Raw genomic sequence first — 14488 nt, 5'->3', positions numbered from 1 at the left:
AATCAGTGAGACTCGCATAGGGTTCAGTGTTAATCAGTAAGACTCCCAGAGGGTTCAGTGTTAATCAGTGAGACTCCCATAGGGTACAGTGTTAATCAGTGAGACTCCCATAGGGTTCAGTGTTAATAAGTGAGACTCCCACAGTGTCCAGTGTTAATCAGTGAGACTCCCATAGGGTTAAGTGTTAATCAGTGAGACTCCCACAGGGTTCAGTGTTAATCAGTGAGACTCCCACAGGGTTCAGTGTTAATCACTGAGACTCCCATAGGGTTAAGTGTTAATCAATGAGACTCCCACTGGGTTCAGTCTTAATCAGTGAGACTCCCATAGGGTTCAGTGTTAATCAGTGAGACTCCCACAGTGTTCAGTGTTAATCAATGAGACTCCCTCAGGGTTCAGTGTTAATCAGTGAGACTCCCACAGGGTTCAGTGTTAATCAGTGAGACTCCCACAGGGTTCAGTGTTAATCAGTAAGAATCCCATAGGGTTAAGTGTTAATCAGTGAGACTCCCACAGTGTTCAGTGTTAATCAGTGAGACTTGCACAGGGTTCAGTGTTAATCAGTGAGACTCCCACAAGGTTCAGTGTTAATCAGTGAGACTCCCACAGGATTCAGTGTTAATCAGTGAGACTCCCACAGGGTTAAGTGTTAATCAGTGAGACTCCCACAGTGTCCAGTGTTAATCAGTGAGACTCGCACAGGGTTCAGTGTTAATCAGTGAGACTCCCACAAGGTTCAGTGTTAATCAGTGAGACTCCCACAGGATTCAGTGTTAATCAGTGAGACCACAGGGTTAAGTGTTAATCAGTGAGACTCCCACAGTGTCCAGTGTTAATCAGTGAGACTCGCACAGGGTTCAGTGTTAATCAGTGAGACTCCCACAGGGTTCAGTGTTAATCAGTGAGACTCCCACAGGATTCAGTGTTAATCACTGAGACTCCCATAGGGTTAAGTGTTAATCAATGAGACTCCCACTGGGTTCAGTGTTAATCAGTGAGACTCCCATAGGGTTCAGTGTTAATCAGTGAGACTCCCATAGGGTTCAATGTTAATCAGTGAGACTCCCATAGGGTTAAGTGTTAATCAGTGAGACTCCCATAGGGTTCAGTGTTAATCAGTGAGACTCCCATAGGGTTCAGTCTTAATCAGGTAGACTCCCATAGGGTTCAGTCTTAATCAGTGAGACTCGCATAGGGTTCAGTGTTAATCAGTAAGACTCCCAGAGGGTTCAGTGTTAATCAGTGAGACTCCCATAGGGTACAGTGTTAATCAGTGAGACTCCCATAGGGTTCAGTGTTAATAAGTGAGACTCCCACAGTGTCCAGTGTTAATCAGTGAGACTCCCATAGGGTTAAGTGTTAATCAGTGAGACTCCCACAGGGTTCAGTGTTAATCAGTGAGACTCCCACAGGGTTCAGTGTTAATCACTGAGACTCCCATAGGGTTAAGTGTTAATCAATGAGACTCCCACTGGGTTCAGTCTTAATCAGTGAGACTCCCATAGGGTTCAGTGTTAATCAGTGAGACTCCCACAGTGTTCAGTGTTAATCAGTGAGACTCCCTCAGGGTTCAGTGTTAATCAGTGAGACTCCCACAGGGTTCAGTGTTAATCAGTGAGACTCCCACAGGGTTCAGTGTTAATCAGTAAGAATCCCATAGGGTTAAGTGTTAATCAGTGAGACTCCCACAGTGTTCAGTGTTAATCAGTGAGACTTGCACAGGGTTCAGTGTTAATCAGTGAGACTCCCACAAGGTTCAGTGTTAATCAGTGAGACTCCCACAGGATTCAGTGTTAATCAGTGAGACTCCCACAGGGTTAAGTGTTAATCAGTGAGACTCCCACAGGGTTCAGTGTTAATCAGTGAGACCCCCTTTAGGGTTCAGTGTTAATCAGTGAGACTCCCTCAGGGTTCAGTGTTATTCAGTGAGACTCCCACAGGGTTCAGTGTTAATCAGTGAGACTCCCACAGGGTTCAGTGTTAATCAGTGAGACTCCCACAGGGTTCAGTCTTAATCAGTGAGACTCCCATAGGGTTCAGTCTTAATCAGTGAGACTCGCATAGGGTTCAGTGTTAATCAGTAAGACTCCCAGAGGGTTCAGTGTTAATCAGTGAGACTCCCATAGGGTACAGTGTTAATCAGTGAGACTCCCACAGGGTTCAGTGTTAATAAGTGAGACTCCCATAGGGTTCAGTGTTAATCAGTGAGACTCCCACAGGGTTCAGTGTTAATCAGTGAGACTCTCACAGGGTTCAGTGTTAATCAGTGAGACTCCCACAGGATTCAGTGTTAATCAGTGAGACTCCCATAGGGTTCAGTCTTAATCAGTGAGACTCCCACAGGGTTCAGTGTTAATCGGTGAGACTCCCACAGTGTTCAGTGTTAATCAGTGAGACTCCCACAGGGTTCAGTGTTAATCATTGAGACTCCCACAGGGTTCAATGTTAATCAGTGAGACTCCCACAGGGTTCAGTGTTAATCAGTGAGAATCCCATAGAGTTCAGTGTTAATCAGTGAGACTCCCATAGGGTTCATTGTTAATCAGTGAGACTCCCACAGGGTCCAGTGTTAATCAGTGAGACTCCCACAGGATTCATTGTTAATCAGTGAGACTCCCATAGGGTTAAGTGTTAATCAGTGAGACTCCCACAGGGTTCAGTGTTAATCAGTGAGACCCCCCATAGGGTTCAGTGTTAATCAGTGAGACTCCCTCAGGGTTCAGTGTTATTCAGTGAGACTCCCACAGGGTTCAGTGTTAATCAGTGAGACTCCCACAGGGTTCAGTGTTAATCAGTGAGACTCCCACAGTGTTCAGTGTTAATCAATGAGACTCCCACAGGGTTCAGTGTTAATCAGTGAGACTCCCACAGGGTTCAGTGTTAATCAGTGAGACTCCCACAGGGTCCAGTGTTAATCAGTGAGACTCCCACAGGATTCATTGTTAATCAGTGAGACTCCCATAGGGTTAAGTGTTAATCAGTGAGACTCCCACAGGGTTCAGTGTTAATCAGTGAGACCCCCCATAGGGTTCAGTGTTAATCAGTGAGACTCCCTCAGGGTTCAGTGTTATTCAGTGAGACTCCCACAGGGTTCAGTGTTAATCAGTGAGACTCCCACAGGGTTCAGTCTTAATCAGTGAGACTCCCACAGTGTTCAGTGTTAATCAATGAGACTCCCACAGGGTTCAGTGTTAATCAGTGAGACTCCCACAGGGTTCAGTGTTAATCAGTGAGACTCCCACAGGGTTCAGTGTTAATCAGTGAGATTCCCATAGAGTTCAGTGTAAATCAGTGAGACTCCCATAGGGTTCATTGTTAATCAGTGAGACTCCCATAGGGTTCAATGTTGATCAGTGAGACTCCCATAGGGTTAAGTGTTAATCAGTGAGACTCCCATAGGGTTCAGTGTTAATCAGTGAGACTCCCATAGGGTTCAGTCTTAATCAGTGAGACTCCCACAGGGTTCAGTGTTAATCAGTGAGACTCCCACAGGGTTCAGTGTTAATCAGTGAGACTCCCACAGGGTTCAGTGTTAATCAGTGAGAATCCCATAGAGTTCAGTGTTAATCAGTGAGACTCCCATAGGGTTCAGTCTTAATCAGTGAGACTCCCATAGGGTTCAGTCTTAATCAGTGAGACTCGCATAGGGTTCAGTGTTAATCAGTAAGACTCCCAGAGGGTTCAGTGTTAATCAGTGAGACTCCCATAGGGTACAGTGTTAATCAGTGAGACTCCCACAGGGTTCAGTGTTAATAAGTGAGACTCCCATAGGGTTCAGTGTTAATCAGTGAGACTCCCACAGGGTTCAGTGTTAATCAGTGAGACTCTCACAGGGTTCAGTGTTAATCAGTGAGACTCCCACAGGATTCAGTGTTAATCAGTGAGACTCCCATAGGGTTCAGTCTTAATCAGTGAGACTCCCACAGGGTTCAGTGTTAATCGGTGAGACTCCCACAGTGTTCAGTGTTAATCAGTGAGACTCCCACAGGGTTCAGTGTTAATCAGTGAGACTCCCACAGGGTTCAATGTTAATCAGTGAGACTCCCACAGGGTTCAGTGTTAATCAGTGAGAATCCCATAGAGTTCAGTGTTAATCAGTGAGACTCCCATAGGGTTCATTGTTAATCAGTGAGACTCCCACAGGGTCCAGTGTTAATCAGTGAGACTCCCACAGGATTCATTGTTAATCAGTGAGACTCCCATAGGGTTAAGTGTTAATCAGTGAGACTCCCACAGGGTTCAGTGTTAATCAGTGAGACCCCCCATAGGGTTCAGTGTTAATCAGTGAGACTCCCTCAGGGTTCAGTGTTATTCAGTGAGACTCCCACAGGGTTCAGTGTTAATCAGTGAGACTCCCACAGGGTTCAGTGTTAATCAGTGAGACTCCCACAGGGTTCAGTCTTAATCAGTGAGACTCCCACAGTGTTCAGTGTTAATCAATGAGACTCCCACAGGGTTCAGTGTTAATCAGTGAGACTCCCACAGGGTTCAGTGTTAATCAGTGAGATTCCCATAGAGTTCAGTGTAAATCAGTGAGACTCCCATAGAGTTCAGTGTAAATCAGTGAGACTCCCATAGGGTTCATTGTTAATCAGTGAGACTCCCATAGGGTTAAGTGTTAATCAGTGAGACTCCCATAGGGTTAAGTGTTAATCAGTGAGACTCCCATAGGGTTCAGTGTTAATCAGTGAGACTCCCATAGGGTTCAGTCTTAATCAGTGAGACTCCCACAGGGTTCAGTGTTAATCAGTGAGACTCCCACAGGGTTCAGTGTTAATCAGTGAGAATCCCATAGAGTTCAGTGTTAATCAGTGAGACTCCCATAGGGTTCATTGTTAATCAGTGAGACTCCCATAGGGTTCATTGTTAATCAGTGAGACTCCCATAGGGTTCAGTGTTAATCAGTGAGACTCCCACAGGGTTCAGTGTTAATCAGTGAGACTCCCACAGGGTTCAGTCTTAATCAGTGAGACTCCCACAGTGTTCAGTGTTAATCAATGAGACTCCCACAGGGTTCAGTGTTAATCAGTGAGACTCCCACAGGGTTCAGTGTTAATCAGTGAGACTCCCATAGAGTTCAGTGTTAATCAGTGAGATTCCCATAGAGTTCAGTGTAAATCAGTGAGACTCCCATAGGGTTCAATGTTAATCAGTGAGACTCCCATAGGGTTCAATGTTAATCAGTGAGACTCCCATAGGGTTAAGTGTTAATCAGTGAGACTCCCATAGGGTTCAGTCTTAATCAGTGAGACTCCCACAGGGTTCAGTGTTAATCAGTGAGACTCCCACAGGGTTCAGTGTTAATCAGTGAGACTCCCACAGGGTTCAGTGTTAATCAGTGAGAATCCCATAGAGTTCAGTGTTAATCAGTGAGAATCCCATAGAGTTCAGTGTTAATCAGTGAGACTCCCATAGGGTTCAGTGTTAATCAGTGAGACTCCCATAGGGTTCAGTGTTAATCAGTGAGACTCCCATAGGGTTAAGTGTTAATCAGTGAGACTCCCATAGGGTTCAGTCTTAATCAGTGAGACTCCCATAGGGTTAAGTGTTAATCAGTGAGACTCCCATAGGGTTCAGTCTTAATCAGTGACTCCCACAGGGTTCAGTGTTAATCAGTGAGACTCCCACAGTGTTCAGTGTTAATCAGTGAGACTCCCTCAGGGTTCAGTGTTAATCAGTGAGACTCCCACAGGGTTCAGTGTTAATCAGTGAGACTCCCACAGGGTTCAGTGTTAATCAGTAAGAATCCCATAGGGTTAAGTGTTAATCAGTGAGACTCCCACAGTGTTCAGTGTTAATCAGTGAGACTCCCACAGTGTTCAGTGTTAATCAATAAGACTCCCACAGGGTTCAGTGTTAATCAGTGAGACTCCCACAGGGTTCAGTGTTAATCAGTGAGACTCCCACAGGGTTCAGTGTTAATCAGTGAGACTCCCACAGGATTCAGTGTTAATCAGTGAGACTCCCACAGGGTTCAGTGTTAATCAGTGAGACCCCCATAGGGTTCAGTGTTAATCAGTGAGACTCCCTCAGGGTTCAGTGTTATTCAGTGAGACTCCCACAGGGTTCAGTGTTAATCAGTGAGACTCCCACAGGGTTCAGTGTTAATCAGTGAGACTCCCACAGGGTTCAGTCTTAATCAGTGAGACTCCCATAGGGTTCAGTCTTAATCAGTGAGACTCGCATTGGGTTCAGTGTTAATCAGTAAGACTCCCAGAGGGTTCAGTGTTAATCAGTGAGACTCCCATAGGGTACAGTGTTAATCAGTGAGACTCCCACAGGGTTCAGTGTTAATAAGTGAGACTCCCATAGGGTTCAGTGTTAATCAGTGAGACTCCCACAGGGTTCAGTGTTAATCAGTGAGACTCTCACAGGGTTCAGTGTTAATCAGTGAGACTCCCACAGGATTCAGTGTTAATCAGTGAGACTCCCATAGGGTTCAGTCTTAATCAGTGAGACTCCCACAGGGTTCAGTGTTAATCGGTGAGACTCCCACAGTGTTCAGTGTTAATCAGTGAGACTCCCACAGGGTTCAGTGTTAATCAGTGAGACTCCCACAGGGTTCAATGTTAATCAGTGAGACTCCCACAGGGTTCAGTGTTAATCAGTGAGAATCCCATAGAGTTCAGTGTTAATCAGTGAGACTCCCATAGGGTTCATTGTTAATCAGTGAGACTCCCACAGGGTTCAGTGTTAATCAGTGAGACTCCCATAGGGTTCAGTGTTAATCAGTGAGACTCCCTCAGGGTTCAGTGTCAATTAGTGAGACTCCCATAGGGTTAAGTGTTAATCAGTGAGACTCCCATAGGGTTCAATGTTAATCAGTGAGACTCCCAAAGGGCGCATTGTTAATCAGTGAGACTCCCACAGGGTTCATTGTTAATCAGTGAGACTCCCATAGGGTTTGGTGTTAATCAGTGAGACTCCCACAGGGTTCAGTGTTAATCAATGAGACTCCCACAGTGTTCAGTGTCAATCAGTGAGACTCCCTCAGGGTTCAGTGTTAATCAGTGAGAATCCCATAGGGTTAAGTGTTAATCAGTGAGACTCCCACAGTGTTCAGTGTTAATCAGTGAGACTCTCACAGGGTTCAGTGTTAATCAGTGAGACTCCCACAGGGTTCAGTGTTAATCAGTGAGACTCCCACAGGATTCAGTGTTAATCAGTGAGACTCCCATAGGGTTAAGTGTTTCTCAGTGAGACTCCCACAGGGTTCAGTGTTAATCAGTGAGACTCCCATAGGGTTCAGTGTTAATCAGTGAGACTCCCTCAGGGTTCAGTGTTAATCAGTGAGACTCCCACAGGGTTCAGTGTTAATCAGTGAGACTCCCACAGGGTTCAGTGTTAATCAGTGAGACTCCCACAGGGTTCAGTGTTAATCAGTGAGACTCCCAGAGGGTTCAGTGTTAATCAGTAAGACTCCCAGATGGTTCATTGTTAATCAGTGAGACTTCCATAGGGTTAAGTGTTAATCAGTGAGACTCCCATAGGGTTCAGTGTTAATCAGTGAGACTCCCATAGGGTTCAGTGTTAATCAGTGAGACTCCCACAGAGTTCAGTGTTAATCAGTGATACTCTCACAGGGTTCAGTGTTAATCAGTGAGACCCACACAGGATTCAGTGTTAATCAGTGAGACTCCCATAGGGTTCAGTCTTAACCAGTGAGACTCCCACAGGGTTCAGTGTTTATTGATGTGACTCCCACAGTGTTCAGTGTTAATCAGTGAGACTCCCACAGGGTTCAGTGTTAATCAGTGAGACTCCCACAGGGTTCAGTGTTAATCAGTGAGACTCCCATTGGTTTCAGTGTTAATCAGTGAGACTCCCACAGGGTTCAGTGTTAAACAGTGAGACTCCCATAGGGTTCAGTGTTAATCAGTGAGACTCCCTCAGGGTTCAGTGTTAATCAGTGAGACTCCCACAGGGTTCAGTCTTAATCAGTGAGACTCCCACAGGGTTCAGTGTTAATCAGTGAGACTCCCACAGGGTGCATTGTTAATCAGTGAGACTCCCATAGGGTTCAGTGTTAATCAGTGAGACTCCCACAGGGTTCAGTGTTAATCAGTGAGACTCCCACAGTGTTCACTGTTAATCAGTGAGACTCCCATAGGGTTCAGTGTTAATCAGTGAGACTCCCACAGGGTTCAGTGTTAATCAGTGAGACTCCCACAGTGTTCAGTGTTAATCAGTGAGACTCCCATAGGGTTCAGTGTTAATCACTGAGACTCCCACATGGTTCAGTGTTAATCAGTGAGACTCCCATAGGGTTAAGTGTTAATCAGTGAGACTCCCATAGGGTTCAGTCTTAATCAGTGAGACTCCCACAGGGTTCAGTGTTAATCAGTGAGACTCCCATAGGGTTAAGTGTTAATCAGTGAGACTCCCATAGGGTTCAGTCTTAATCAGTGACTCCCACAGGGTTCAGTGTTAATCAGTGAGACTCCCACAGTGTTCAGTGTTAATCAGTGAGACTCCCTCAGGGTTCAGTGTTAATCAGTGAGACTCCCACAAGGTTCAGTGTTAATCAGTGAGACTCCCACAGGGTTCAGTGTTAATCAGTAAGAATCCCATAGGGTTAAGTGTTAATCAGTGAGACTCCCACAGTGTTCAGTGTTAATCAGTGAGACTCCCACAGTGTTCAGTGTTAATCAGTGAGACTCCCTCAGGGTTCAGTGTTAATCAGTGAGACTCCCACAGGGTTCAGTGTTAATCAGTGAGACTCCCACAGGGTTCAGTGTTAATCAGTGAGACTCCCACAGGATTCAGTGTTAATCAGTGAGACTCCCACAGGGTTAAGTGTTAATCAGTGAGACTCCCACAGGGTTCAGTGTTAATCAGTGAGACCCCCCATAGGGTTCAGTGTTAATCAGTGAGACTCCCTCAGGGTTCAGTGTTATTCAGTGAGACTCCCACAGGGTTCAGTGTTAATCAGTGAGACTCCCACAGGGTTCAGTGTTAATCAGTGAGACTCCCACAGGGTTCAGTCTTAATCAGTGAGACTCCCATAGGGTTCAGTCTTAATCAGTGAGACTCGCATAGGGTTCAGTGTTAATCAGTAAGACTCCCAGAGGGTTCAGTGTTAATCAGTGAGACTCCCATAGGGTACAGTGTTAATCAGTGAGACTCCCACAGGGTTCAGTGTTAATAAGTGAGACTCCCATAGGGTTCAGTGTTAATCAGTGAGACTCCCACAGGGTTCAGTGTTAATCAGTGAGACTCTCACAGGGTTCAGTGTTAATCAGTGAGACTCCCACAGGATTCAGTGTTAATCAGTGAGACTCCCATAGGGTTCAGTCTTAATCAGTGAGACTCCCACAGGGTTCAGTGTTAATCGGTGAGACTCCCACAGTGTTCAGTGTTAATCAGTGAGACTCCCACAGGGTTCAGTGTTAATCAGTGAGACTCCCACAGGGTTCAATGTTAATCAGTGAGACTCCCACAGGGTTCAGTGTTAATCAGTGAGAATCCCATAGAGTTCAGTGTTAATCAGTGAGACTCCCATAGGGTTCATTGTTAATCAGTGAGACTCCCACAGGGTTCAGTGTTAATCAGTGAGACTCCCATAGGGTTCAGTGTTAATCAGTGAGACTCCCTCAGGGTTCAGTGTCAATTAGTGAGACTCCCATAGGGTTAAGTGTTAATCAGTGAGACTCCCATAGGGTTCAGTGTTAATCAGTGAGACTCCCAAAGGGTGCATTGTTAATCAGTGAGACTCCCACAGGGTTCATTGTTAATCAGTGAGACTCCCATAGGGTTTGGTGTTAATCAGTGAGACTCCCACAGGGTTCAGTGTTAATCAATGAGACTCCCACAGTGTTCAGTGTCAATCAGTGAGACTCCCTCAGGGTTCAGTGTTAATCAGTGAGAATCCCATAGGGTTAAGTGTTAATCAGTGAGACTCCCACAGTGTTCAGTGTTAATCAGTGAGACTCTCACAGGGTTCAGTGTTAATCAGTGAGACTCCCACAGGGTTCAGTGTTAATCAGTGAGACTCCCACAGGATTCAGTGTTAATCAGTGAGACTCCCATAGGGTTAAGTGTTTCTCAGTGAGACTCCCACAGGGTTCAGTGTTAATCAGTGAGACTCCCATAGGGTTCAGTGTTAATCAGTGAGACTCCCTCAGGGTTCAGTGTTAATCAGTGAGACTCCCACAGGGTTCAGTGTTAATCAGTGAGACTCCCACAGGGTTCAGTGTTAATCAGTGAGACTCCCACAGGGTTCAGTGTTAATCAGTGAGACTCCCAGAGGGTTCAGTGTTAATCAGTAAGACTCCCAGATGGTTCATTGTTAATCAGTGAGACTTCCATAGGGTTAAGTGTTAATCAGTGAGACTCCCATAGGGTTCAGTGTTAATCAGTGAGACTCCCATAGGGTTCAGTGTTAATCAGTGAGACTCCCACAGAGTTCAGTGTTAATCAGTGATACTCTCACAGGGTTCAGTGTTAATCAGTGAGACCCACACAGGATTCAGTGTTAATCAGTGAGACTCCCATAGGGTTCAGTCTTAACCAGTGAGACTCCCACAGGGTTCAGTGTTTATTGGTGTGACTCCCACAGTGTTCAGTGTTAATCAGTGAGACTCCCACAGGGTTCAGTGTTAATCAGTGAGACTCCCACAGGGTTCAGTGTTAATCAGTGAGACTCCCATTGGTTTCAGTGTTAATCAGTGAGACTCCCACAGGGTTCAGTGTTAAACAGTGAGACTCCCATAGGGTTCAGTGTTAATCAGTGAGACTCCCTCAGGGTTCAGTGTTAATCAGTGAGACTCCCACAGGGTTCAGTCTTAATCAGTGAGACTCCCACAGGGTTCAGTGTTAATCAGTGAGACTCCCACAGGGTGCATTGTTAATCAGTGAGACTCCCATAGGGTTCAGTGTTAATCAGTGAGACTCCCACAGGGTTCAGTGTTAATCAGTGAGACTCCCACAGTGTTCACTGTTAATCAGTGAGACTCCCATAGGGTTCAGTGTTAATCAGTGAGACTCCCACAGGGTTCAGTGTTAATCAGTGAGACTCCCACAGTGTTCAGTGTTAATCAGTGAGACTCCCATAGGGTTCAGTGTTAATCACTGAGACTCCCACATGGTTCAGTGTTAATCAGTGAGACTCCCATAGGGTTCAGTGTTAATCAGTGAGACTCCCATAGGGTTCAGTCTTAATCAGTGAGACTCCCACAGGGTTCAGTGTTAATCAGTGAGACTCCCACAGTGTTCAGTGTTAATCAGTGAGACTCCCACTGGGTTCAGTGTTAATCAGTGAGACTCCCACAGGGTTCAGTGTTAATCAGTGAGACTCCCTCAGGGTTCAGTGTTAATCAGTGAGAATCCCACAGGATTCAGTGTTAATCAGTGAGACTCCCATAGGGTTAAGTGTTAATCAGTGAGACTCCCACAGGGTTCAGTGTTAATCAGTGAGACTCCCATAGGGTTCAGTGTTAATCAGTGAGAATCCCTCAGGGTTCAGTATTAATCAGTGAGACTCCCACAGGGTTCAGTGTTAATCAATGAGACTCCCACAGGGTTCAGTGTTAATCAGTGAGACTCCCACAGGGTTCAGTCTTAATCAGTGAGACTCCCATAGGGTTCAGTGTTAATCAGTGAGACTCCCATAGGGTTCAGTGTTAATCAGTAAGACTCCCAGAGGGTTCAGTGTTAATCAGTGAGACTCCCATAGGGTTAAGTGTTAATCAGTGAGACTCCCATAGGGTTCAGTGTTAATCAGTGAGACTCCCATAGGGTTCAGTGTTAATCAGTGAGACTCCCACAGGGTTCTGTGTTAATCAGTGAGACTCTCACAGGGTTCAGTGTTAATCAATGAGACTCCCACAGGATTCAGTGTTAATCAGTGAGACTCCCATAGGGTTCAGTCTTAATCAGTGAGACTCCCACAAGGTTCAGTGTTAATCGGTGAGACTCCCACAGTGTTCAGTGTTAATCAGTGAGACCCCCACAGGGTTCAGTGTTAATCAGTGAGACTCCCACAGGGTTCAGTGTTAATCAGTGAGACTCCCATAGGTTTCAGTGTTAATCAGTGAGACTCCCACAGGGTTCAGTGTTAATCAGTGAGACTCCCATAGGGTTCAGTGTTAATCAGTGAGACTCCTTCAGGGTTCAGTGTTAATCAGTGAGACTCCCATAGGGTTAAGTGTTAATCAGTGAGACTCCCACAGGGTTCTGTGTTAATCAGTGAGACTCCCACAGGGTTCATTGTTAATCAGTGAGACTCCCACAGGGTTCAGTGTTAATCAGTGAGACTCCCATAGGGTTCAGTGTTAATCAGTGAGGCTCCCACAGGGTTCAGTGTTAATCAGTGAGACTCCCACAGGGTTCAGTGTTAATCAGTGAGACTCCCACAGGGTTCATGTGTTAATCAGTGAGACTCCCATAGGGTTCAGTGTTAATCAGTGAGACTCCCACAGGGTTCAGTGTTAATCAGTGAGACTTCCACAGGGTTCAGTGTTAATCAGTGAGACTCCCATAGGTTTCAGTGTTAATCAGTGAGACTCCCACATGGTTCAGTGTTAATCAGTGAGACTCCCATAGGGTTAAGTGTTAATCAGTGAGACTCCCATAGGGTTCAGTGTTAATCAGTGAGACTCCCATAGGGTTCAGTGTTAATCAGTGAGACTCCCACAGGGTTCAGTGTTAATCAGTGATACTCTCACAGGGTTCAGTGTTAATCAGTGAGACTCACACAGGATTCAGTGTTAATCAGTGAGACTCCCATAGGGTTCAGTCTTAACCAGTGAGACTCCCACAGGGTTCAGTGTTAATCAGTGAGAATCCCATAGAGTTCAGTGTTAATCAGTGAGACTCCCATAGGGATCATTGTTAATCAGTGAGACTCCCACAGGGTTCAGTGTTAATCAGTAAGACTCCCATAGGGTTCAGTGTTAATCAGTGAGACTCCCATAGGGTTCAGTCTTAACCAGTGAGACTCCCACAGGGTTCAGTGTTAATCAGTGAGAATCCCATAGAGTTCAGTGTTAATCAGTGAGACTCCCATAGGGATCATTGTTAATCAGTGAGACTCCCACAGGGTTCAGTGTTAATCAGTGAGACTCCCATAGGGTTCAGTGTTAATCAGTGAGACTCCCTCAGGGTTCAGTGTCAATTAGTGAGACTCCCATAGGGTTAATTGTTAATCAGTGAGACTCCCATAGGGTTCAGTGTTAATCAGTGAGACTCCCACAGGGTGCATTGTTAATCAGTGAGACTCCCACAGGGTTCATTGTTAATCAGTGAGACTCCCATAGGGTTTGGTGTTAATCAGTGAGACTCCCACAGGGTTCAGTGTTAATCAATGAGACTCCCACAGTGTTCAGTGTCAATCAGTGTGACTCCCTCTGGGTTCAGTGTTAATCAGTGAGAATCCCATAGGGTTAAGTGTTAATCAGTGAGACTCCCACAGTGTTCAGTGTTAATCAGTGAGACTCTCACAGGGTTCAGTGTTAATCAGTGAGACTCCCACAGGGTCCAGTGTTAATCAGTGAGACTCCCACAGGATTCAGTGTTAATCAGTGAGACTCCCATAGGGTTAAGTGTTTCTCAGTGAGACTCCCACAGGGTTCAGTGTTAATCAGTGAGACTCCCATAGGGTTCAGTGTTAATCAGTGAGACTCCCTCAGGGTTCAGTGTTAATCAGTGAGACTCCCACAGGGTTCAGTGTTAATCAGTGAGACTCCCACAGGGTTCAGTGTTAATCAGTGAGACTCCCATAGGGTTCAGTGTTAATCAGTAAGACTCCCAGAGGGTTCATTGTTAATCAGTGAGACTTCCATAGGGTTAAGTGTTAATCAGTGAGACTCCCATAGGGTTCAGTGTTAATCAGTGAGACTCCCATAGGGTTCAGTGTTAATCAGTGAGACTCCCACAGAGTTCAGTGTTAATCAGTGATACTCTCACAGGGTTCAGTGTTAATCAGTGAGACTCCTTCAGGGTTCAGTGTTAATCAGTGAGACTCCCATAGGGTTCAGTCTTACCCAGTGAGACTCCCACAGGGTTCAGTGTTTATTGGTGAGACTCCCACAGTGTTCAGTGTTAATCAGTGAGACTCCCACAGGGTTCAGTGTTAATCAGTGAGACTCCCACAGGGTTCAGTGTTAATCAGTGAGACTCCCATTGGTTTCAGTGTTAATCAGTGAGACTCCCACAGGGTTCAGTGTTAATCAGTGAGACTCCCATAGGGTTCAGTGTTAATCAGTGAGACTCCCTCAGGGTTCAGTGTTAATCAGTGAGACTCCCACAGGGTTCAGTCTTAATCAGTGAGACTCCCACAGGGTTCAGTGTTAATCATTGAGACTCCCACAGGGTGCATTGTAAATCAGTGAGACTCCCATAGGGTTCAGTGTTAATCAGTGAGACTCCCACAGGGTTCAGTGTTAATCAGTGAGACTCCCACAGTGTTTAGTGTTAATCAGTGAGACTCCCATAGAGTTCAGTGTTAATCAGTGAGACTCCCACAGGGTTCAGTGTTAATCAGTGATAC

This window comes from Petromyzon marinus (genome assembly GCF_048934315.1).
Source record: "Petromyzon marinus isolate PM22_M1 ecotype Great Lakes invasive population chromosome 78 unlocalized genomic scaffold, UKy_Petmar_22M1.pri1.0 chr78_unloc.1, whole genome shotgun sequence".
NCBI lineage: Eukaryota > Metazoa > Chordata > Hyperoartia > Petromyzontiformes > Petromyzontidae > Petromyzon > Petromyzon marinus.
Note: the sequence above shows the minus strand (reverse complement) of the source record.